Source organism: Crotalus tigris, unplaced genomic scaffold, assembly GCF_016545835.1.
Source record: "Crotalus tigris isolate CLP2741 ecotype Arizona unplaced genomic scaffold, ASM1654583v1 scf7180000018371.15429387391:27106975, whole genome shotgun sequence".
NCBI lineage: Eukaryota > Metazoa > Chordata > Lepidosauria > Squamata > Viperidae > Crotalus > Crotalus tigris.
Window position 1 is genome coordinate 21,033,911 of NW_024096970.1, and position 24,446 is coordinate 21,058,356.

At 40.4% G+C, this 24,446-nt stretch overlaps 1 long non-coding RNA gene and 2 other non-coding genes across 3 annotated transcripts; 1 reads left to right on the forward strand and 2 right to left on the reverse strand.

Moving 5' to 3' along the window:
* The first annotated feature begins 207 nt into the window (after nucleotides 1–207).
* Nucleotides 208–371, forward strand: LOC120311896. Its single transcript, XR_005557763.1, has one exon. It is a non-coding gene; the product is annotated as a U1 spliceosomal RNA (small nuclear RNA).
* A 319-nt stretch (nucleotides 372–690) lies between these two features.
* Nucleotides 691–854, reverse strand: LOC120311893. Its single transcript, XR_005557760.1, has one exon. It is a non-coding gene; the product is annotated as a U1 spliceosomal RNA (small nuclear RNA).
* Nucleotides 855–6,995: 6,141 nt separating this feature from the next.
* On the reverse strand, nucleotides 6,996–9,740 carry LOC120311778. The gene is made up of 2 exons (XR_005557730.1): nucleotides 8,717–9,740; nucleotides 6,996–7,355 (listed from the first exon to the last, which is right to left on the reverse strand). It is a non-coding gene; the product is annotated as an uncharacterized LOC120311778 (long non-coding RNA).
* Between the last annotated feature and the right edge of the window lie 14,706 nt (nucleotides 9,741–24,446).

Below are 24,446 nucleotides of genomic sequence, written 5' to 3' on the forward strand. Positions count from 1 at the left end.
GCCGGGCATTATGGGGAAGCGGTAAGCGCGTCGCACGGAGGGTGGCGAGTGTTGTGTGTGCCCCCCACGACCTCCTCTCGCGGTATTCTCAGGAAGTTACCGCGTGTAAAAAGCGTGGTCGGGAGGACACGGGCGACGTACTATGGGCTACTATGACCTGGAGTGAGTGAGGCGATCGTGGGAGCGCGTCCCGGCACCAAGCAAAGCATACTTACCTGGCAGGGGAGACACCTTGATCACGAAGGAGGTTTTCCCAGGGTGAGGCTCATCCGTTGCACTCCGGGTGTGCTGACCCCTGCGATTTCCCCAAATGCGGGAAACTCGACTGCATAATTTGTGGTAGTGGGGGACTGCGTTCGCGCTTTCCCCTGATTGATTGGTTTAAAGATAGAAAAATGAATGTTATTTCGGTGTTTTAGATTTGTAAATCTTCTAAAAATTGCGTCTGCGGAATTTAAACAGGGAAACAATTGGAGCGTTTTAGCGTTTGAAATTTTTGTACCTGTATTTTTTCATATACAAAAAAACTGGACTCTTTTTTTACTACTGTTTGTTTCGTTACGTCTCGACTGATACAGCGGATTTTAAAATGTTTAATGAAAGTTTGGAAATCGTTATGATATGTAGTGTAACTTACAAATGAATAACTCACTCAGACAAAACCGTAAATCTATTCTTCAACAGAAAAACCAGGGGAAAGCGCGAACGCAGTCCCCCACTACCACAAATTATGCAGTCGAGTTTCCCGCATTTGGGGAAATCGCAGGGGTCAGCACACCCGGAGTGCAATGGATGAGCCTCACCCTGGGAAAACCTCCTTCGTGATCAAGGTGTCTCCCCTGCCAGGTAAGTATGCTTTGCTTGGCGCCGGGACGCGCGCCCGCCTCTGCTCCACTCATTTCATATCACAGTGGCCCACACTGTTCAGCCGGACTCTTTTCCCCACGCCTGTAAGCATTCACTCCTGCGCGGATCAGGTTCTCGGAGGCTCCGCCGTATCGTCAGCGGAGGCGAGCTCCCGTTTGCGCTGTTCCCACAATGCTCTGTGGGAATGCTTATTTGCATGTACCGGGAAGCCTTCTCCAGCTCTGCGATTGGCTCTGCTTGTCCTTCTGAAGAGCGAGTTGGATGCGGGAGGAGGGGGAGAGGGAGGAAGACCGCTGACGGGCTCTCCGAACCGCCGTTATGCAGCCACTGAGGGAATGGAAAAGGCATCTTCTCTATCGGTCGCTTGCAGCTCGGCGCTTACCCGTCTGCTGAACTGGACTAAATTCTTTGCTTCCGCAACTCCGAGACCATCAAGTTTGTCAGCCAGTCCAATGGTCAGAGTTTCAGGGTTTTCAAGCAGAAATCACAACACCGAACAAGAGATCAGAGAGTTGTTTCCAAGATCAGCAACAGCACACAAAACTTGTCTGGTGTTAAGTACCAATGGTACATCATCTTGTAAAAATGTTCTTTTAGATTATAATTTAATGTAAATTTTAACCCTTTATTCCACATATTTTCCCATTGTTCAAGCATTATATTATACCCAAAATTCTTTGCCCACTGAATCATACAATGTTTTACTTGTTCATTTTCCGGATTTAAATTCAATAACATTTTATAAACTTTAGCAATACTATGTTCATCACTATCGCACAGGAGGCTTTCCAATACATTTTTAACAAAATTAAACCCATGATTCTTATCTAACTTAAATCTTTCAATTGCATATATGTAAACCAATGGCAAACATGACCTGATTCTAGCTCCTACTTGTTGTAGAATTGAAAAACAAACTTGAGTCAGCTCTTTCCAGGAAAGGGAAGTTTATTGCGCAGGTTCAGAGAGCCATCATGGCTAAAGAATCTGAACCCAGATTGTACATTGATGACCATTTTTATAACCCTTCAAGCAGAGTTATTTCCTGAGCAGGTCACATGCCTCACATGGTTACATTCTATAGGTCCTTATTCTAACATGGGAAAACTACTAGACAGATCTATAATCGATAGCTCCTCGTTTACATTGGAATGTTTTTAGCAATCAGCAATATATCAAGTGTTAAGCAATTTAGATACACCATGTGACAAGCAGTTAGTAATATATCATGTGCAGAGCTGGGAACAGGATGTCTGGCCATCCTAAATTTAAGAGTTGTCTTGTAAGCAAAACAAACCTCCCTTTTACCCACATTTTTGTTGGGCCATCTGCCTTTTATACACATCCTATGTCAGACCATCAGTATTTTTCCAGGTACCACTTTATACTCAGATTTGAGGGTAGGTTCACCCAGATTAAAAGATATTATTTTACCATAGGCCCACCAATTTGGCCTCATCACCATCTCTTTTCTAAAAAAGGGCTCTTGGGGGAAACTCAAAGTGGCACCTTCGTAGAGAACCTTAGAAACCATATAAACTTAGAGAACCATATAAACTTAGAGATATCCCTCTGCCTTTGTTTAAACGGAGTTTCAATTGCAAGTATTGGTAATGTTTGAAACAGGAAGAGCATCTTTGGTAAAACATTCATCTTAATCACAGAAATTCTACACAGTAATGATAAATGCAATTTGTCCCATCTTAATAATTCACTTTTTTCTCAATTCTAAAACTAAACTTTTTAGTCAATATATCACCATCCTCTGTGGTTATATTCTTAATCAACACTGATGTTTTCTGCTTATTAATTTTAAAACTGGCCGAGGACCCAAACTCAGTTTCCTCATCAAGTGTTCTATATAATTTTTTGGGTCTTGCAGAAATACCACCAAATCATCAGCAAAGGTCCTCAATTTATAAACTTAACATTTATACCTTTTATTTTCTCGTCTTGTCTGATATCTTTATTCAAGACGTCCAGCACCGGGATAAACAACAATGGAGACAGTGGACATTCTTGTCTTGTACCCTTCCAAATTTCACATGAGTTCGTTAGATCACCATTAATCACACTTTTTGCTTGCTGTAATGTATAAATAGCTTTGACCCCTTTAATAAAATTTCCCCCAAAGTCCATTTCTTGCAGAACTTTAAACATAAAGACCCAATTTAAGATGTCAAAGGCCTTCTTAGCAGCTAGGAATATTAAAGCTGCCTGTTGTTTGTTATGGTACTGTAAGTATTCAATAATATTTAAAACACGTTATTCCTTAACTGTCTTTTTGGCAGAAAGCCGGCTTGGTCATCGTGAATATATATACCTGTAAAACTTTCTTTAGTCTGCCAAAACTGCAGCAAATAGTCTATAATCCTTATTTAATAATCAGATTGGTCTGTAGTTCTTCACCATCGTGGCATCCCGACCCTCCTTCGGAAGTAACATATTAGCTTCTGCCACGTTGGGGGTATTTTTCCCCACTCCCCCCGTAATATAACGTTCATTACATCCTTTAATGGCTGACGTTCATCTTCAAAGTCCACGAGTCATAAAAGAGCCAAGGTTGCTTACCCCTGATTCTAAGTGATAAGTGATAACCTATGGTGCGAATGAGATAGAATTAAATCTCTCTTAATTATATCAGTGTTAAAATATTTATTTATTTATTATTATTATTATTATTTATTTTTTTATTTATTAAGGTTAAAGAATCTATAAAGTTGTTAAAAACACAATTTAATATGTTGATGGCGGATCAAACCGCAACTAATTTATTGTTTATGAAACAAAATACATTTTGCAATGCTAATAAACCAGGGAGATGGTTGGCTTACCAATTAAGAAAGAAACAGAGACAGAGAATTATAGACAAAATAAATTATAATGGTAAATTAGTCTATCAGAAGGAGTTGATCAAGAAATCTTTTTTAGATTACTATCAAAAATTATATAAGAGTACTAATGTACAAACTTTAGATATAAATAATTATTTAAGTGAGGCCAACTTCCCTAAATTAACAGAAGATCAGAAACAAGAAATTAATGGTTTAATCACCAATGAGGAAATTGTGACAGTTATTAAGCAATTAAAATTAGGTAAAGCACCGGGTACGGATGGTTTGACATCCATTTATTATAAAACCTTGGTAGAAGAGATGATTCAACCTTTATGTGAGCTTTTTAATAATATACTACAGGGCTCAGAGATTCCTCCGTCATGGCATAGAGCTTTTATATCTTTGATTCCAAAAGAGGATCAAGATCTCACTTTACCGAAGAATTATAGGCCCATATCTCTTTTAAATGTAGATTATAAGATTTTTGCAAAAATTTTAGCTAATAGGCTTATGAGGGTTTTGCATCAGCTTATACATAAGGACCAATCGGGTTTTATAACTGGTAGGTATATGAAGAATAATGTTAGACAAATTATTAATTTATTAGAATATTTAGATAAGAATAACCAAACCTCCGCAGGGCTGATATTTTTAGATGCTGAAAAAGCTTTTGATCAATTGAATTGGCAGTTTATGTTAAGATTAATTGAGGAAATGAATTTTGGAGAAAAAATATCACAAGCTTTTGGTGCTATATATCAAAAACAAACGGCACAACTTATTGTTAATGGGGGTTTGTCAGAAGTTTTTACAATAGAAAAAGGTACAAGACAGGGATGTCCATTGTCACCGTTACTGTTTGTTTTAACTCTGGAAATTTTGCTGATCAAAATTCGAGAGTCGCAGGAAATAAAAGGAATAGAAGTTAACAAAAAATAATATAAATTAAGAGCTTTTGCAGATGACTTGGTGGTTACTTTGTCTCAACCTACCTATTCTGTAGTAAATTTATTACAACTGATTTACCAATATGGACGGGTTTCGGGTTTTAAAATTAATAACAATAAGACTAAAATATTATCTAAAAACATGACTAATTTGGATAAGCAGATTTTGGTTAATCTGACAGACTTTGAAGTTGTTGATAAGATAAAATATCTGGGGGGTACCCTATCTGTTTCTAATGTAAAATTGTATAAAAACAATTATGAAAGGCTGTGGGTCAGGGTACAAAAAGATTTGAAAAATTGGGAGAAGTTACAGTTATCTCTTATGGGAAGAATTGCAGTGATTAAAATGAATGTCCTGCCAAAATTTCTCTTTTTATTTCAAATGTTACCTATTGTAAAGAATGAGGTTAATTTAAATGAATGGCAGAAAGGTATCAACGAATTTATTTGGGCAGGGAAAAAAACCAAGGGTAAAGCTTAAAATTATGCAAGACTTCCGTGAGAGAGGTGGACTCAAGGTACCGAATCTGAAATTATATTATGATGCTGTGGCTTTAACACTAATTAGTGATTGGGTTGATTTAACAAATGTAGAAATACTCCATTTGGAGGGTTGGGATTTACTTTTTGGATGGCATGCCTATCTAATTTTTAATAAAAAAGTGGATCGGGTTTTTAAATCTCATATTATAAGGATTTCTTTACTTCGGGTTTGGAGGAAATATTATAAAAGTGAGTTTAAAATACCATTATGGGCTATACCTTGGCATGCGATAGAGGGGATAAGAAGAGGAGTTAAGATGGATAGTGTTTCTTATGCGCAATTACTCAGGTGGGATGGTAAAAATTGGCAGTTAAAATCTTTGGAAGATTTAGCACATGAAAATATTATATATTTATGGTTTCATAGACAAATAGCTGATAGATGGAAGATAGATCGTAATGTGGGCCTGCTCAGAGAAGATGAAAATCTCTTTAAACAAGTAAAAGATCAAAGGCAAACTCACATTAAGAGAATTTATGGGGTGCTAGTAGAACTGGACTCAGAATCAGAACTAATTAAAGAATGTATGATTAAATGGGCACAAAATTTTGGTGAACCAGTTCTACTAGATACCTGGGAAACCATCTGGGTGAGGAATGTTAAATTTACACAAGCCCAGAACTTAAGGGAGAATTTTTACAAAATGTTTTACAGATGGCACCTTGATCCACAAAAAATGTCTCGTATGTATCCTGACTTACAGCCTAAATGTTGGAGATGTGGTTGTTTGGATGCTACTTATTATCATATTTGGTGGTCGTGTAAAAATATAAAAGTCTTTTGGATTAAGATATGGTGGAATATTCAAAGAATTTTTAGAAAGAGGGTAAAATTTACCCCACAATTGTTTTTGTTAGGTATTGTTACTGATTGTGATGCTAAGGAAGTTATATTGATGTTAAATTTGATTACGGCCGCTAGGCTGTTAGTAGGGCAATATTGGAAGAAGGAATCTTTGCCTACCTTGCAAGAGTGGTTTTTAAAAGTTTCTTATTTGGCGGAAATGGCAAAGATTTCGGCTTTCTTAAAGGAGCAATCGCAAGAGAAATTCTTTGCGGTATGGGAAAAATGGATAAATTTTATACAATATAAATTGGATATAAAAAAATATCATTTAGCTTTCTAATAACTTGTATATAAATTTTAATATTTTATAGATTGTACTTTTTATATCTCTTTTCTTCTTTCTCTTTTCTTTTTTTATTATCTCTTTTTCTTTCAAGTACTTTTTCTTTTTAATACGTATGCTTTTTTTACATATATTTTATTGTTAATTACTTTATAAATTGTTTATGTAAGGTATTTAGATATATTTATGATTTATACTTTTTTAATTTTTTTAAGATTCTTAAAAATTTTAATTAAGCCTATATTCAGCTCTGGGAAGGTCGGGGGGGATGGAGAGGGAGGGTTGGGGTGGGTGGGTTAGGGTTGTTTTTTTGTTGTTTTTTTTGCTTTTTGTAAAAATATCTAAAAATTTTCAATAAAAAAAATATTTATTTATTTATCTAGTAGGGTTTATTCTGATGCTATTCCAAAGGTAGCTTTACAGAATGCGAAATAGGCTTTGCGTCACACCTTCTTGCTTAGTCTGGCGACAGGCAACAGAGAGATTGGCAATGCAGACAACAAATTTCTTGCCAGCAGCCAAGTTTTCCTGCTAGTTCAAAGAGGAGCAGCAGCATCTCAACTCAGTGAGGATGTTGCTGGGTCCCTTTGGGCATGTTTGTTCTGATTCAGTTTGGAAATTGGAATAAACTGGTATGATTTGACAAACTGGATACCCAAAAGCAGATCTGACTTTTTGAACCAAATTTAATTTACATTGTCTTAATATGTACCAAATGGAAATTGTCTTCTCTTTGCATGCTGTCAATATTAGAAGACTCTGCATTGTTACGGAATAGTTGATTGTCATTAATTTCAGAAAATAAATCCCATAACCACTAACCTTGCCTGGTTTATACAGAACAACAAATATATTTCAAATCTTTTTATTCTTTTTATATAATGAATGCTTACCTAACATATATTCTTACAAAATTTTACTAGGTTTAAAAAAGCACATGAAGAACATTGTAGTGGGGGTCTACTTGCATTCTTGTGATCCTAATCTCCAGTTCACAGATGACTGCAGGTATAGTCAGGAATTCTTCACTGAGTTCCAGAGAAATACAATGTTAATGTACGATTCAGTAAGAAGCTTTTAAATGTAACACAAATTACTTCATTAAAAAAAACTATCAGTTTCCTTCCTCCAGGTAAGTACTGCAGAACTACAGATTTTAACAACCATCTTGCAGGTGGATCTAGGACAACTTGCCAATGCCAGCTTCGCACGTGCAGCTCACCGCCAACTCACTGCTTCCAAGTTGCCACAAGACAACTCCACACTGCCAACTTGCCATGGGGATAACTTGCTATGGACAGTAGGAGGGAGAGCTGGGAGGGTGGGAGGGCAAGTGGATGGGCAGAGTGCAGAGGGGTGCCTGGGGTTTTCTCATTTTCACAATCCCCATCACTGCTGCCTCCAAGCTCTGGGCCAAACAGGAAGTGGTGGGAAGAAGTGGGTGGGGCATCCCATTTTCACACATGCCACAGCTGCTGCCATCCCCCAGCCTCTTTGGCCCAGAGCTTGGCGCGGCGGTGGCAGAGGTTGTGAAAATGGGATGCCCCTGGCTGCCACTGCCTGTTTGCTCCACCCACCACTGCTGCCATCCCTGGCCTCTTCAGCCTGGAGTTCAGCAGCAGCAATGTGTGTGTGTGTGTGTGTGTGTGTGTGTATGTGTGTGTGTGAAAATGGGAAGCCCCCAGCTGCCACCATTGCTCTGCACTCTGCTCACCAGCTTCCTCACCCACCTGCTCTCCCTCCAGTCCCCTATGGTGAGTTGGCCATGCGGAGTTGTCCTGCGTTGACTTCAGGGTAGTGAGCTGGTAGAGTTGGTGGTGGTGAACTGCTGTGCCAAGTTGTCTCATTCCACTTGCAGTTACCCCATATCAGATGTTACAAAGTATTCTCTATATAATGTTCTCCCCTTTTTCCCTGTTGCTTTGCCAAGTTTTATGCAACAATCAAAGCTTTCTGAATTTGTAATACAAACAAATGGAATTGTAGGAAAAAACCTAACTTCCCTTTGATGAAAGTTTTGCAACATTCATTTTTATTTTTAAAGACGTTGAGTGAACCAGATATTAATTTTTAAATACTCTAAATATAATCAGTTGCTTTCAGGAAGAAAAAAAATGCATCGCCCAATAAATTAGTAATTTATAAACTATTTTTTTTAAAAAAAATAACATTGGGATATGGTTAACTCAAGGAAATAAAGCAAAATTAATACGGCCCACTTAAACATTTTTCATTTCAATAATACAAAAAAAAAAAGGTTTGTTAGATTTGCATTAATTTAAAAATGTCTGTTCTTTTGTAGTAGAACCAAGTTCCATGATAGAAAAAAATTAACATGCATAAAATGGAATAGAGTGACCAAATCTTAGGAGAGAAGAATACTTCTTACCTTTAGAACAGTACTGTGATAGGGGATTTCTAAATGGCTGCAGTGGAATTAAAAGTCTTGTGAACATCCTTGAAAATTTATTGTTCTCTAGAGAGAAAGTTTGTGAGAATCAGTAGATGATCCACCTGATTCAGTTTTACTCCCAGTACAAAATAATAACATTCATTGGAGAACTTCATTCTCTTTCTCACATGCAACCATACAGAGCTAGAATGAATGAATAAAGCAGATAAAAATTAATAAATATAAGCATGGCACTAATATAAAAATATAAATATAAGCATGACAATAATATAAAAATATAAATATAAATTATGAAATATAATAAACAAATATAAAAATGAACTTAATAGATTAATCCCTCAAGGGTGAGTATAAATCCTCATACCAAAACATTACATTTTTTTTGTAAACTTACCAAATGCATACAGTATATACTAAAAATATGGATGCGAAGAAAGTCATTATTTTCCACTTCCATATGGAGTGAAAGTTTATTTTTTTCATTCAAGAGCTGTTGTATCGTAAGATGCAGAATATGAGTACCGTAAATGATTATATTTTGCATTTGTTGGCTGGAAGGCAGGAGAGAAGGAACACAGATGTCTTACAGATTACTTGAAGATGTATAATAGTCAACAGAGGCACTCTACGAATCTAAGACATTATTTAAGAATAACGTATAAATTTCTACTTAGGAGTATGCTGAATGTGTTTTTACACTCTGCCATTAGAGAATGAATAACAGGAAACGCATGCAGGATTTCAGCTCCACTTTGATATAACTTTCCAAGGCATTAGGGAAAAGTGAAGAAATACATCTTAAGATTCTTTGCAAAGCCTTAGAGGTGTACTACTAAATAATAACACTTTATTTCTCTGCATTTAAACATTTCTATAATAGTCAATTTTTTAAGTACCCGTAAATGCTGGCGTATAAGGCGACTTCCGCGAGCGCTGAAATCAGCGCCAAAGATGGGGGTCGTCTTATACGCCGAGTCGTCTTATACGCCGGAAATACTGGTAGTTTCCGGCGTATAAGACGACGTTCTAGGAATGCGGCCCGGCTATAAAGACGGGGGTCGTTTTATACGCCGGGTCGCCTTGTACGCCGGCATTTACGGTACATTTAACAATTTTATCTTATTACACAGGTTCATTATAAATGAACAAGGAATGTATCACAAACAAAGATCTAGTTGACATCTATATTTCTACCAGGAGTCATCATAAGCATGGACTAATAATGCAAAATATCTTTATATTTGATACATTTAGCAATGGAGATCTATATGCAGTGTCAAGAAGCAAGGCACAGTGAGATAAATTCCTACCTTCAATTGCTCATGTAAAAGTAAAAAGATCATATATCTGTAGTCAACTAGCAAAATTTTTCTTCAATTGGGAAGTTGTAAAGTAACTTAAAATAATAGGTTTTTTTCCCGTTGTCTTATGTCAAAATATTCAAACTCATACTTCAGTTTTCTTACATCCTGTCCCACTCCTGACAGATTTGGTGGTGAACATTAAATTCAAAATATGAAAGCAAACACAATGCTGGATCACTAGATTCTGATTTTAAACTAGTAATGGTAACTGCCAACTCCATTTTTAAAACCATGTTCATCTATGATCTAATAGTGGATAAATGAATGAACCTTGTTTGTTTTGCCAAAACCTGGTTGGATAACTTGTTCTTTTGAAGATTTGCTCTTCTGAGTCTTTCAAAGCTTTCATTCTTGGGGTACAGAGGAGGTTAGCAATGATCATAAGAAAATCTTGCCTGTGAACAGGGTCTCTGTGCCTGGGATGGAAAGAACACAAGGAAGTAAATAGTGCATTGCTGGATCAGATCCTTGACTCATCTAGTCCAGCAAACTCACAGTGGTCCAACAAATACACAAGGAAGCTTACAAGTCTCCAGGTAGATGGCCTTCAGAGGCACTCACACTGCCATCAAGACTTAGCTATTGTTCCCCATGGCTTTCATGAATTGGTCAACTTCTATTTTTCAAGAGTCAATTGGAGCTGGGCAGCTACAGTTAATCAAATGTACTTGAATTAGATGTTTTAATATTTTTTTAGTGTTTTAATGGTTTTTACTGTTTTTATTGTTTTAAAATGTTTTTAAGATTTTATTGCAATATATACAGTATTTCTGAGTTATGAGCCAGCCAGAGTCATTTATATAGAAATCAATATAAAAAATAAAAATAATATAAAATAAATAAAACAATACAACAATAAATAAGCAAGCAAATGTATGCCGAGCTGGCAGCCAACACCACCTGATGTTGATGTGATCTGGTGGTAGCGAATTTCAAAGTTAAATTACACTTTGTGTAAAAAAATATTTTCTTTTGTACATTTTGATATTTCCAGGATTCAGTTTGTGGTGTGAACTCAGATTCTAGTATTTTGGAAAGGTTTAGGATTAGGGTTTTTCCTTGTCCACTTTATCCAAGTCATGAATAATTTTGTACACCTCAACCGTGACTCTGCTCATTCACCTCCTTTCTAGACTAAAAAGTTGCAAATGTTGCAACCTTTCTTCATAGGGAAGCTGTTCTTAGTTGCTCACAATATTCCTTATATGGTTACCCCATTGATTTATGTAAGGGCCACCCACTCACTTTCTCTCAGCTGAAGGAAGGAGGTAATGGCAAGGCACTTCTGAAAAATCTTGTCAAGAAAATTGCAGGTTTTTCAGGCAGTCTCCAAGAATTGAACATGATTGAATGGGGAAAAAAATACTTGCATCTCTATTTCCAATACCATTTCTTAATATCCCTAACGTGCTGTTGTCTTTTTTACATTATATTGACACTTTCATTGAACTGTTTTCCTGTCACTCCACAGTTTCTTTCTTCATCAGTCACTGTTAGCTCTGACTGCATTAGTAGTTAGGATTTTTGGCTCCAATGTGCATCACTTTACACTTGCTCATGTTGAATGGCATTTGCCATGTTGATGTCCATTGCCCTAAATGCATTGCAATTTCTTGGGAGCTTAATAATATTGTCTGTGATTGCTTTTACCTCTGAAGAATTTGATGTTATCCGCAGCTTGGCTGTAGCACCACTCATACCTGATTCCAGTTCATTTACAAATACATTTAAAAGGACCAGTCCTAGGACAGAACTCTGGGTGACCCTGCTAGTTATATCCTTCCATTCTGAAAACTGTCCATTTATTCCTAATTTTCCATGCTTTAGCCACTTGCTCATCCAGAAGAGGATCTGCCTTTTTATTCCATAGCTGTTAAGGTTATTAGTTGAAAAATCTAAACAAAGTAGGTTTAATCGCATACTCTTACCACATTTATTAACAAAAAGAGACTCTAGTAGATTAGTTTGACAAGATCTTCTTTTAATGTAGTCATATTGAGTATTCTTGAGCAAAGCCAGTGTCTCCAATTATTTGCCAATTTTATCTTTAAAGCATTTTCCACTACCTAAATGGATGTTAAGCTAACAGGTCTATATTTTTGTGGATCTTCTTTTTTTATAATAATTTTACTTTTAATAATCTTGATCTTTAGTCCCTTCAAATCTACAACATGAATTTCCAAAAGTGATTAGAAAAGAAAGCATGCAAGTTCAGTGTCCTTTTAAAAGCCATCACCATGGAGGCTTCTGGTTTTGCCCAGCAGCACAGCAGCTGAGGGATCACGGGGCTCCGCACCCTATGGCCGATTTCTGCCTGCTAGGGGATTCTAAATAGGCCTAAAGTTGCCCTGTAGAGGCAACAAAGAAGAAAGTCCTGCTGATTGCGGAGAGACGGCAATCAATCTGATCGGTTTTGGAAAAGCCCCCCAGAAACCAGTAGGAGAAAGGCTAGCTTAACATCAGAGTCTACCCCAAGCTACAAGCAGCCGAAACCCAAAAGCAATATTTTAAGCTGACTGTAAACAATATGTTTGGAACTGGGTAAGAACAGTGATTTTCTCTCTTCTATTTGAAAATTGATTTCCTGGAAGAAGAAAAAAGAAAAACCCCAAGAAGCAAAAAGCCTTTGAAACTGAGAAGGGAGGGAACTTTGCCCCACTCTCCTACAGATGGAAGTGGCAAGTTAAACTTTTCAGAGGGAACAGAAATATACTGAAATAAAGTGAATATAAGACTTAATTTAGATAGATTTGAAATCAGTGGAATCTGTTAAGATCTGTTAATCTTTTAAATCATGAAAATAGAAGTAAACAATTGTCTATTACTGACTGGTGCTGACATCTAGTGGTGGATGCTTTATTATAGGGACTGGCAAAGCCCAGAAAAAGATAACTTGTTTTTGGTGATCTTCAATGTCTTAATAACAGAGAAGAGCTGTGACAAAAAAGAAGGAAAATATTTTGGGCTATCTACAAAGTGAGAATTATAAACTCTAAAAAAAAAAGAATTGACCTTTCTGGATTACAAATACCAACTTAACTGTGATCTAAAGCTGTCTGCAGAGAAAGGAAAACCCTGATTTTTAGCTCTCTTGGAAAAACCAGAGATCTACAGAAAGAATATACCAAGAAAAAACAAATACTTTCCAGAAGGAGATCTATGCTATGTTGCAATTAATCCAAACAACAATGATCTCAAACCATGAGGAAATTAAAAATAACTTTAAAAATATAAATGAACACATCTCCAATTTAACTTTACAACACAAACATTCTCAGAAAATAAAAACAGACAACTGAAAATATAAATGAACACATCTCCAATTTAACTTTACAACACAAACATTCTCAGAAAATAAAAACAGACAACTGAATACAATATAGAGGAGAGAGATTTCAAGATGGAACTTAACAATAGAAGAAAGTATGATTTAACCCAGATGAAAAAAAACTTACAGAAAATATTGGACATGGAAAAAGTAATCTATACTCTAAGATTATGAAATAAGTTTGAGGACAAGAAAAAGGAGTTGACAAAATGGATTGTGCCAGGAGAACTATGAGAACTTGAGAGACAAAAAATGATAAATAAAATCAAGAAAGAAAGGAAAAGATTCTCAATGAATATGAGGGGCAAAACCTTCCTATAAAAACATCTTACCTGTTTTGCCTTTTGTACCTACAACAACATTTTTAAGATTATGGAAAGATTCTTTGATTCAGCGAAGCAAAGATTCTTTGATCAGGAAAGATGTTTGGCAAAAAAAAGGCTAAAGTGATAATTAAGAAATTAGATGATGGGATTTACCAGAGGGAATATTTAAAAATTAAACATCTGCTTGGATATGGTTAAAGAAATATAAAGATTTTGGATATAAATGAAGATTAATTTAAGAGGGATGAACCCCTCAAGTAACATAATATTTTTTCTTTCTTTTTTCCTTTGTGTTTTGTTTTTTGACATAAGAAATATAAAAATGTTGGGATGGTTTATATAAAAGAAATGTTTTCTCTGTCCCCCCCCCCTTTTTTTTTTAAGATAGCAGAAATGTAAAAATGTTGGGATGGCTTGTATGAGAGAAAATACTTAAGTGTAACTAATTTCAAGAAAATGTTAACCAGTAAGAATGCTTTGAATATTGTGGGGAAAATGAATTTAAATAAGAATTCTGTAAACAGGATCTATGACAAGCTAATCAAAGTGATCAATTAGAAAAGAAGCTTTATATTGATGTGGTTATTATTTGCAGAAACATGAGAAAAATGTCTATATTTAATTGTCATTTATTCAAACAATAAGAACTGTATTAATTTAAGCTTGGCAAAAGAGAATATTATTAGAAGAAAAGAAAATCAAGTAAAGTCATTATATGGACTATAGAATTATAGAAATTAATTGTTATTGTTTTTAAAATACTAATCCAGACAATACGCTGCTTACCAAATATTAAGGCGATTATGTTAAAAATCAATAAAACATATTAAAAAAATAAAAGCCCTCACCATGGCTTGAGCAAAAAGGTGGATATTCCCTCATTTCCCTAGAGCTGTAAGCCTGCCAGAGACTGCTGCTGTCTTGCAGTCTCCTCATGAAGAGCAATGTGTGGAGCACTTGTCTCCTTTCCTTGCCCAGAGATGAATTACAAAGAGTGGTTATTTGCAGGCTTTTCTTTCTTGCCCTTTTCACCTTCTTTTTGAGTTTTCTTTTAAACAGTTTTCTTAGTTTTGAGTTCTTTCCCCCCCTAAGTCAAATATAACTATAGAACAGGCCCCCATCAAATTGTCAAATGTTATGTCCTTTTGGGTAATGCAGTGATTTTTTTTACCTAGAAAGAAACACTTCCTGCCTACACCCAATGGGATATGAATACCTGTGTTGAAATTGGATAAGAGGAGCAGGTTAGGTGTCAAGCCCTACGGGACTTGCCATCCTGCGGTGGGCGCTCTGCCAGCCAGCTGAGCAGCAGGGATCAGCTGGCGGCCACCTGAAGCAAGCCCCAACACCCTACCTTCCAGCTGGCCACCATTGAAACCCCGGAAGCCGGTGTCGGGCGCCTCGCCATCCAGCTGAGCTGTGGAAGGCTGACGGCTGCCTGAAGCAAGCCCTGATGCCCCGCCCCCCTGCCGGCCACCGTAGAGGCTGGGGCTGAAAGGCCCACCAACCAGCTGAGACTACCTGCACTCCTCCCGATGCTCTCAAGCAAAGCCAGCTGGATGGCGGAGGCCAACAGGCCAGCAGAGGGAGTGGGTCACAACAGGGACTGCTCTCTGTAGAGAGCTGCAAGGCACAAAAGTACTTACCAGAGGAGCCGAAACGCAAGGCAGAAGCAAACAGCCATGCCTTGGCCGGACAGACGGTGGAACAAGGGGGCGGAGTTTTCTGGAAGAGGGGTCTGGGTCAAACATGTAACTTTATACAAGCAGCTGGGCGGGTGGTGGTTTCTGGGTGGAGGGTGGGGTTTGGGGCGTGGTATCATAAGAAGCACTGGGAGCAATCCACTCCCAGTGCTGACTTTGTTTGTTAGGCATTAATAAACCTAACTTGCACTACGTTCCTGCATTCCTGGTTTCTTCAGTCGGGACGACAACGGACCTAGGTTGACAGTAAGTCAGCACTCCCTCTCCATTTGCTGTTCTCTGCCTTTACCCCAACTGTAGGGAATGGCGGAGGGTACGCAAGATGCTCCTCAAGTGGAGGACCTTGCAGTGGCTGGTTCTATGGTGACTGCGCCTGCGGACTCCCTCGAGGCTGCCTTAACAAGGGAGGAGCAGCCAGTGGTAAGACCAAAGACCACCCAGGCACTTGGACCCTGGTTGAGTCCCAGGAGGCTGTGGCTGCCAAGCCAAGGGAGGAATGGTGGCAGAGTCCAGCCTTGACATCTCTGGATGCTGGTCGGCCTCGCAACCCCCCAGGCAGGTCATTGCTTCTGGGGTGGAGGGAAAGGCGATTGGCGATGAAGAGGATGAGTGGAGTTACTCCACTGCTCTGGGGGAGTATACAATGGATGTCCTCCATGAGCGCTTTGGCGAAGGCAGCTATCAGGGCTTCTCAACGAGGCAACGGACGGACAGTCCTTCTAGACGCTCAGACACCTCGCAGTTTCGCTTGATCAGTCCCAGGCTCCGATTTCCCCAGCTGGTGGGTGCAGCGGCAACAGGAGCTTTGACCGCTGGGCAGGGTTCTGCAGGGACAGCGGGCCAGGCAGCGTGGCTCAGTGGTGCAGGGGCCAATGCGTGGGCCCAACCCCCAGGCAGGATGACACAAAGCCGGGCTGCAGCGCCTGGCACAACCACGCCTGCTGGGAATGGTGGTGTGGTACCACCTGCGCAATGGGACCCGGGGCACACGTGAGGCCCACCATCTATTCCCATCTCTTTCAATGGGGATCCTGACAAGTTAGCTATGTTCCTGAGCCATGTGGTCAGCCACCTCGATCGGTATGCCCACCTGTACCCATCCCAGTGGGCTATGGTGGTGGCAGTCATGACGGCGTTGCAGGGGGAGGCGGCAGCATGAGCCGCTGATCTCTATAGCGACCATGCCAGGGAGCTCGGCAACGTAGGGTTGTTCCTAGAAGCACTACATGGACGATTTGAGGATGCCTCCCATCTCCAGCGGGCCAAAGCAGAACTCCTTGCTTTGAAACAACAAGGGCGGACAGTAGCAGATTATATCTGCGACTTCTGCAGGTTGGCAGGCTGACTCAGTTCATCATGGCCGGAACGGCTGTTGATTCATTACTTCTGAGCCGGGCTTGACCAGGAGTTACGCCAAGCCTGCATCTATAGGGGCGTTCCCAACTGCCTGCGAGAATGGTTCCGGGTAGCGGCAGACCTCGATACTAACCTTAGAGAGTTCCAGAAAAGCCGGGACGCTGGTCGGGCATGACCACTTGTGGGGAAGTCACGGGAGGGTGGATAAGGCCAGCCGGTCAGTTCAGCTGGTTACCCCAGAGCTACTGGTCCCTCCAGTGGTTCCTCCTTTCGTTGTTTCCAGTGTAATCAACCAGGGCATCGGGCGGCTGAATGCCCGGCTCCTACTCCACGGGGTTCTGGGACACCGGGAGCACCTGCTCCAATGCCAAAGAAAGATGCCGAAGCATCAAAGGCAGCAAAGCAACCGAAAACCCCAGCAACTCCATGGGTATCGCCAATGGACCAAGACGCCACAGCTGTGGCGCAATACTACCCTGCTGACGATGAGAGTGATGACGACCCAGTTGACGATCCAATGGTAAGTGAGCCCATAGCACCCTTTGTCTTGCCCATACTAACGAGCCCACGGACTGGGGCACGAAGGGAGTGTCGTGCACTTATAGACACGGATGCACCAGGTGTTTGATAAGTTGGGAGATGGCTTTGGAAAGTGGCATCAAGTTACATAAACTGGCCAAGCCTGTGCGGTTCGAGCAGGTAGATGCTTCCCTGTTGGATGGAACTCCGGCTACCCATATCATGGAGCCGGTCCGTCTGGAGCTTGGGAGTCATTGGGAAGTCCTCCGCTTTATAGTGGTCCCAGCCATGACGGAGGCAGTGATCCTCAGCCTGGCGTGGTTGGATAGGTGGGAGCCCACCATTTGGTGGGAGGGTGGGTACCGCAAGGTACGTCTAGGTGTGGGACCCCGGCCCCCTGAACAGCGGCCAACAGAGCAGACACCAGCACCGGGTCCTCCAAATCAAACCCCAGTGTGTGGGATTGTAGGAGGGGGGAAGGACCCTTTCCCTGCAGAATACAAGGATTTGGCTGAGGTGTTCAGTGAAGAAGAGTGCAACCAGCTACCGCCTCATCGGCGATGGACTGCGCTATCGAAATCGAACACGGGGCTAAACTGCCAAAGCCCTGGATGTACGTCATGGCACCCAGGGAGTTGGAAGAGTTACGGCGGTTCATTGACTGAAACCTGGCGAGAGGATTCATCCAGCCGGCCCGTTCCCGAGTGGCTGCACCCATCCTATTCCGGGAGAAGGACGGGTCACTTCGTCTCTGCGTCGACTTCCGGGGTCTGAATGCTATGTGTATTGAACATCAGTACCCCCTCCCGCTCATGAAGGACCTACTAGCCCAATTGGGAAAAGGGCGAATATTCACAAACTGGACCTTCGGGAGGCATATTATCGTGTACGCATACGACGTGGAGATGAGTGGAAGACAGTGTTCAACTGCCCATTAGGTAGCTTTCAATACCGAGTCATGCCGTTCGGGTTAAAGGGGGCCCCCGCAGTGTTCATGCAATTGATCAACCAGGTACTGCATGAACACCTGTATCGGGGGGTCCTAGTGTATCTCGATGATATTCTCATTTATACCACCACCTTAGAGGAACATATTAGCCTGGTACGGCAGGTACTTGCTACTTGCAGCAAAACTGTTTGTAAAGCTGTCCAAGTGCGAATTCCACCGTGACCGGTTGGATTACATTGGATATCGTATATCAGCAGCAGGGGTGGAGATGGACCCTCTTAAAGTACAGGGAGTTCTGGACTGGCAGGCACCTAGCACCTGATGACAATTACAAAGCTTTCTCGGGTTCGCCAACTTTTATCGGCAATTCATTCCCTCGTTTGCTGCTGTGGCCCACCCTCTAACAGAATTGTTGCGGACAAAACATCTCAAAAGTAAACCACGGCCTGGCCAACCAGTGGGGTGGACCATGGCCTGCCAAAAAGCTTTTGAAGAACTTAAGGCCCTTTTTGCCAAAGAACCTGTATTGATCCATCCGAACCCTGACGCCCCTTTTGTAGTCCAAGCTGATGCAAGTGATGTGGCTGTGGGAGCTGTATTGCTGCAGCAGAACCAACAGGGGGTATTGCAACCCTGTGCATAAATGTCCTGGAAGTTCACCACGACAGAAAGAGGGTGGGCTATCTGGGAAAAAGAAGCCTTTGCCGTGAAATGGGCGCTGGTACAGGCGACATTTGTTGGAGGGCTCTACACACCCATTCGAAGTATGGACTGACCATCAGAACCTGGAGGCGTTACAGAGACCTTGGCGTCTGTCGCTGAAACATGTTCGTTGGGCCCAGTATTTTGCTCGTTTCCGTTTCACCCTAAAGTACATGCCGGGAGGTAAGAATTTCCTTGCGGATGCGTTGTCTCGCCTACCTCAATACCCCAGCGACACGGAGGAGGTGGTACAGGCAATTATACCTCCCTGCACTCATAGGGTGGCACACATGACAGCAGAGCGGTCGGCTGACGTTACGCTACCAGAGTTAAGAGACGCTGTAACAGGTGATAAGTGGTTGCAAGAACATCCGGGCTTGCTAACACAGAGGGATGGGCTGGCTTGGAAAGGTGACAAACTGTATGTCCCCGAGGAACCACGACAAAATATCCTCCAGAGGTGCCATGACTCCAAGCAAGCCGGGCATCTCGGTTTAGGCCCAAAGTATATAGGCCCATTCCCAATAGTGCAGGTAATCAATCCGGTAACAGTACGGTTATGGTTGCCTCCATTATTGGGAAAGGTACATCCCGTGTTCCACGGAGTCTGCTAAAACTGGTGCATGGAACCACGGCAGGTAGTAAGGGCCCAGGGCCAGTTACTGGGTCAGAGTATGAGGTACAAGGGGTGGTCGATTCACGGGTACGACATGGTTGACTGCAATACCTCATACAGTGGAAAGGATATCCCCTTTCAGAGGCTTCCTGGGTGGGGGTGGCAGATGTCCATGCTCTTCGGCTCGTACAGGCATTCCATCGGCAGTATCCAGAAAGGCCAGGAGGTACGAAGTGTGGACAGATGCACTCACAGTACCATTTTTACCTTTCAGGTGAAGACGTGGTAGAGGGGGCCACATGTCAAGCCCTACGGGCTTGCCATCCAGCGATGGGTGCTCCGCCAGCCAGCTGAGCAGCAGGGATCAGCTGGCGGCCGCCCGAAGCAAGCCCCAATGCCCTACCTTCCAGCCAGCCACCGTTGAAACCCTGGAAGCCGGCGCCGGGCACCTCGCCAGCCAGGTGAGCTGCGGAAGGCTGGCGACTGCCCGAAGCAAGCCCCAACACCCCGCCCCCCTGCTGGCCACCGTAGAGGCTGGGGCTGGAAGGCCCACCAACCAGCTGGACATCCAACACTGGTGGCCCGGCCCTGAGACCACCTGCACTCCTCATGAGGAGCAATGTGTGGAGCACTTGTCTCCTTTCTTTCCCCAGAGATGAATTAGAGTGGTTATTTGCAGGCTTTTCTTCTTTGCCCTTTTCACCTTCTTTTTGAGTTTTCTTTTAAACAGTTTTCTTAGTTTTGAGTTCTTTCCCCCCCTAAGTCAAATATAACTATAGAACAGGCCCCCATCAAATTGTCAAATGTTATGTCCTTTTGGGATGACAGGGTAATGCAGTGATCTTTTTTACCTAGAAAGAAACACTTCCTGCCTACACCCAATGGGATATGAGTACCTGTGTTGAAATTGGATAAGAGGAGCAGGTTAGGGATCGCATTAATAATAATAATAATAAGTTGGAAGGGACCTTGGAGGTCATCTAGTCCAACCCCCTGCTCAGGCAGGAAACCCTATACCATTTCAGACAAATGGCTGTCCAGTCTCTTCTTAAAAACCTCCAGTGTTGGAGCATTTACTGCTTTTGGGGGGGGCAGGTTGTTCCACTGGTTAATTGTTCTAATTGTCAGGAAGTTTCTTCTTAGTTCTAGGTTGCTTCTCTCCTTGATTAGTTTCCATCCGTTGCTTCTTGTCCTGCCTTCAGGCGCTTTGGAAAATAGCTTCATTCCCTCTTCTTTGTGGCAGCCCCTGAGATATTGGAACACTGCTATCATGCCCCTCCTCGTCCTTCTCTTCATTAAACTAGACATACCAATTCCAGCAACTGCCTTTCTGGAACACCTGCAACTTGGTGCTAGGTTGATTTTTAGTCTTCCCTTGACATTTACTACAGTAAAAAGTAAACTCCTTGCCAATAGTAGTCCTTCATGCCAATGTGAGTCCTCCAAAACAAGTATGGCCTTTTCTTAGATGCTATATTCAATCTTTTATCTGGTACATCACTTCTAGGTCTAGATAAGATATGTTGCTGTCCACTATTTTTGCAGAGTGGCGCGACCCATTAAAATGGCACTTCCTGGTGCCCAGTGAAGTGAGATGAATCCTATAGAACACTTGGGAATTTTCGTAGTGATGTGACATGCAGTTCTGTTGAGCACTGGTAATAGACACATTTTACATTATTATTGCTGACCAATCTTTTTTTTTAATAAATATTTTATTGGTTTTTAACTATAACAATCTCCAGTGCCTGGTATACAGCGTGTTCTTGGTTTATATTTTAACAAGAAAAAAGGACAATAATAATTAATTAACAATCAATAATGATTAATTTTGATAATTCCATAGTTAATATATTAATTAATGATATATTTCTTTGATCTTCTCTCCTCCCATTTATATTCTCCTTCTTCAACCTTAACCAAAATATAATTCTTAATATTTTCAATATATAAATGATTAGATATAGGCATTTTTTATATTGATACAAATAGTAATAATCTCTATGTATGACATTTTCTTCAACATATTATTCTTATAATCATCATCTCATTAGTTCAGCATGCATCCTATTTTTGTAATTTTTGTTTATGCTTTATTTCCTTTATATTCAACCCAATTCTTATCAGTCATAGTTTCTTCAGATGATTATCTGTCCCAATTTTCCCGTTTAAGTATATCATCCCAATATTTTATGTCATGCATTATAAAAATACTATACTTTTTATCTATCTTATAGTCTCTAGATATAACATCCTTTTTAATCAGTTTATAATTCACTTATATTAATAAAAGTTACATCAACCTACTATTTTTACATTTCATATATTATGGAACATACTATATCACTTAAATCTCTTGTCTCTCTTGTTATAGGGCCCTTTTATGTTCAAAGTTGTCTATTCTTTTAGCCATATTCAAACAAATATTTGTTCACATAATAGTCCATCTGGTAGGGCAAGTCAAATCTCTTGTATCTATCTCTGGACTTCTTTTTTTGCCGAGTAGTTTTCCAAGTTGATGTAATCCGCTTACCCGGCGGTTCCTGTGTTTTTACAAATCTTGTTGGGAATACAAAAGATGAAGTAAGTAAGATAAATAATTTCTGTCTCCCAAACTTTGATGGTTCTCCTGGTAATTCTATAGTCTATTCCATTTTTCTTGTATTAGAACCTTGTAGTTTTTTTCCTATTTGTGTTAAATTGTAATTCTTTTCATTTGTTATTTCATCAGTTTGATCATATTCTTCTAATTTTTAGTCTGTTATCTGATTTATTTGTTCATTCATTGTTATTTCCTGGGTGTTTTTTAATTGTAGATTTAGATTGGAAATATGCTTATTTAAATCATCAAAGTTGTTTTGAATTTCCTCATGGTTTGAGTCTATTGTCATTTGTATTTGTCCTAACACTTCCTATATTTCCTCCTGTAAAGTATTTATCTTGCCTTGAAGTATTACTTCTGGAGACTCTTGTTTTTCCAGGCTAAGTCCTTCAGGAGAAAATATTGAATGTAGCATTTTGTCATTTTTTGATACGTATGTGATGTCCATGTTGTCTCCCCCCTTCAATTAATCTTTCATTAATGTTTTAATTCAAAAGTCAATTTATCAGTCAGTCAAAATTACAGCTCAGTGTGTTAAGCCACTTTAAATCCTTCCTGTAAATTCTCCTCTAAAAGAGTAGCAGAAAGCCAAGGTTTTTCTTTTCCATAAACAGTTCTTAGATTTAAGCAACAGTCCAAGTGCTTTTTTTCCCCTTTCAGACACTTTTTAATCTTATAGCTGGTTCTTCCTTTGTTCCCAGCTGTCTTCAAGGTTATTTGCAATTCAAAGAAACAGCTTTTTCTTTATTTCTAGACATTCTGCCAATTTCTGAGTCCTTATTGTTAATGTTCTATGCTTTGATTCTCCACTAGTTGTCAGCAGTTATTTCTTTTTTCAGTTGTTTTTCAATCAAAAAGTTATTTTTGTTGTATATTTTTATAATTCCATCAAAAACTCTTTAGGGTATAATCTTGACAGTTTCTTAGTTCCTAGATTTGCCCAGACTGTAGTATTTTAAACCAATTTTTAGTATATCTCTTTCCTCAATATTAATTTGCCGCTTCCGTCTATAAGGGAATGGGGATATAGTCCCCTCCCTTCGCTTCCAAAGGTTTCCTTGCTTTGGGGATCTTTTTCAAGGATTCAATTAGTAGATAGAAGAAAGAAAATCAGTTCCAAGCATGCTGTTCACCAATGTTCAGGTTCGTGCTCTGGGACTTTGGCTGCAAATAGCTTGGGCTAGACGCTGATCTGCTGATCTCACGCTAACCTTTCTCCTGTCGGGTTCAGAGGGCTTCCCTGGCTCAAACGAAGCGATTACTGTCACTTCATGATCAACGGGGCACCCCTCCTTCATGGTCACCTCTTTGGACCTATCTAGGGTCCCCTGGCAGGACGAAACTAGCTGTGGGGAGCAGAGGTCTGCTCTCATACAGCCATATGCTACGGGCGCAAAACCGGAAGTCCTCTGCTGACCAATCTTCTATTGATCAGATAATGTCTTGATTCACTGAGCACCCGAGAGATGAAATCACAGTAACATTTGGATTACTTGTGGAGGAAGATAAACAAATACTGATCAAGCACAGCTATGAGCTCATGTATGAACCTACACAATGGTGATAAAAGCAGCAATTTTTTCTTTTTCTCTGCTGTTATTGAATCAATCTGTTGCCATCCAGAGATGCTGTTTATTGGTGCGCAATTCCTGTTGCGGAAAGATGATCAGAAAAAACTGCTTCCAGCTGTTGTGAGTGGTGACAACATTTTGCTGATAAAGGGTGCTTTTCTTTACCATAGTTTTTATCTCTTTGTGGAGTCTGAAGTGCTGCCTGAGGAATGTCCTGCACTCTTATATGGAACCTTTTCTGTAGCAGTCCCTGCTCTCCCCTGAGGCTCAGCAGGCCTCTACCCTCCAAAAAGCACTGAACACTTGGCTTTTCCTCTTGAATAGGGCGAGCTGGATGAAAAGTTATTACAAAGAACTGTAGGTCAGAAGTTCAACTTTGGTACAATGTTTTTAATGTTTATGGTTTTAATATATTTATAATTATATTGTTTTATTATTACATTATTTAATTGCTGTTTGGGAACTGCCAAAATTTGATATAAACAAACTGCCTTTCAGTTGTAGACTCTAATTAGGTGACCTTTGCCTCTTGCAAGTTAAATCCATGTTCCTCCTGGCTCCTTCAGGTGATGGTAGTGGTAGTGGAGAGGAAGCTGAGTAGCTGAGTCCAGAAGGTAGGGAGTGAGGACAGCCACTTTGAAAGCAGTAGTGATATGGCTCTTTCTCAACA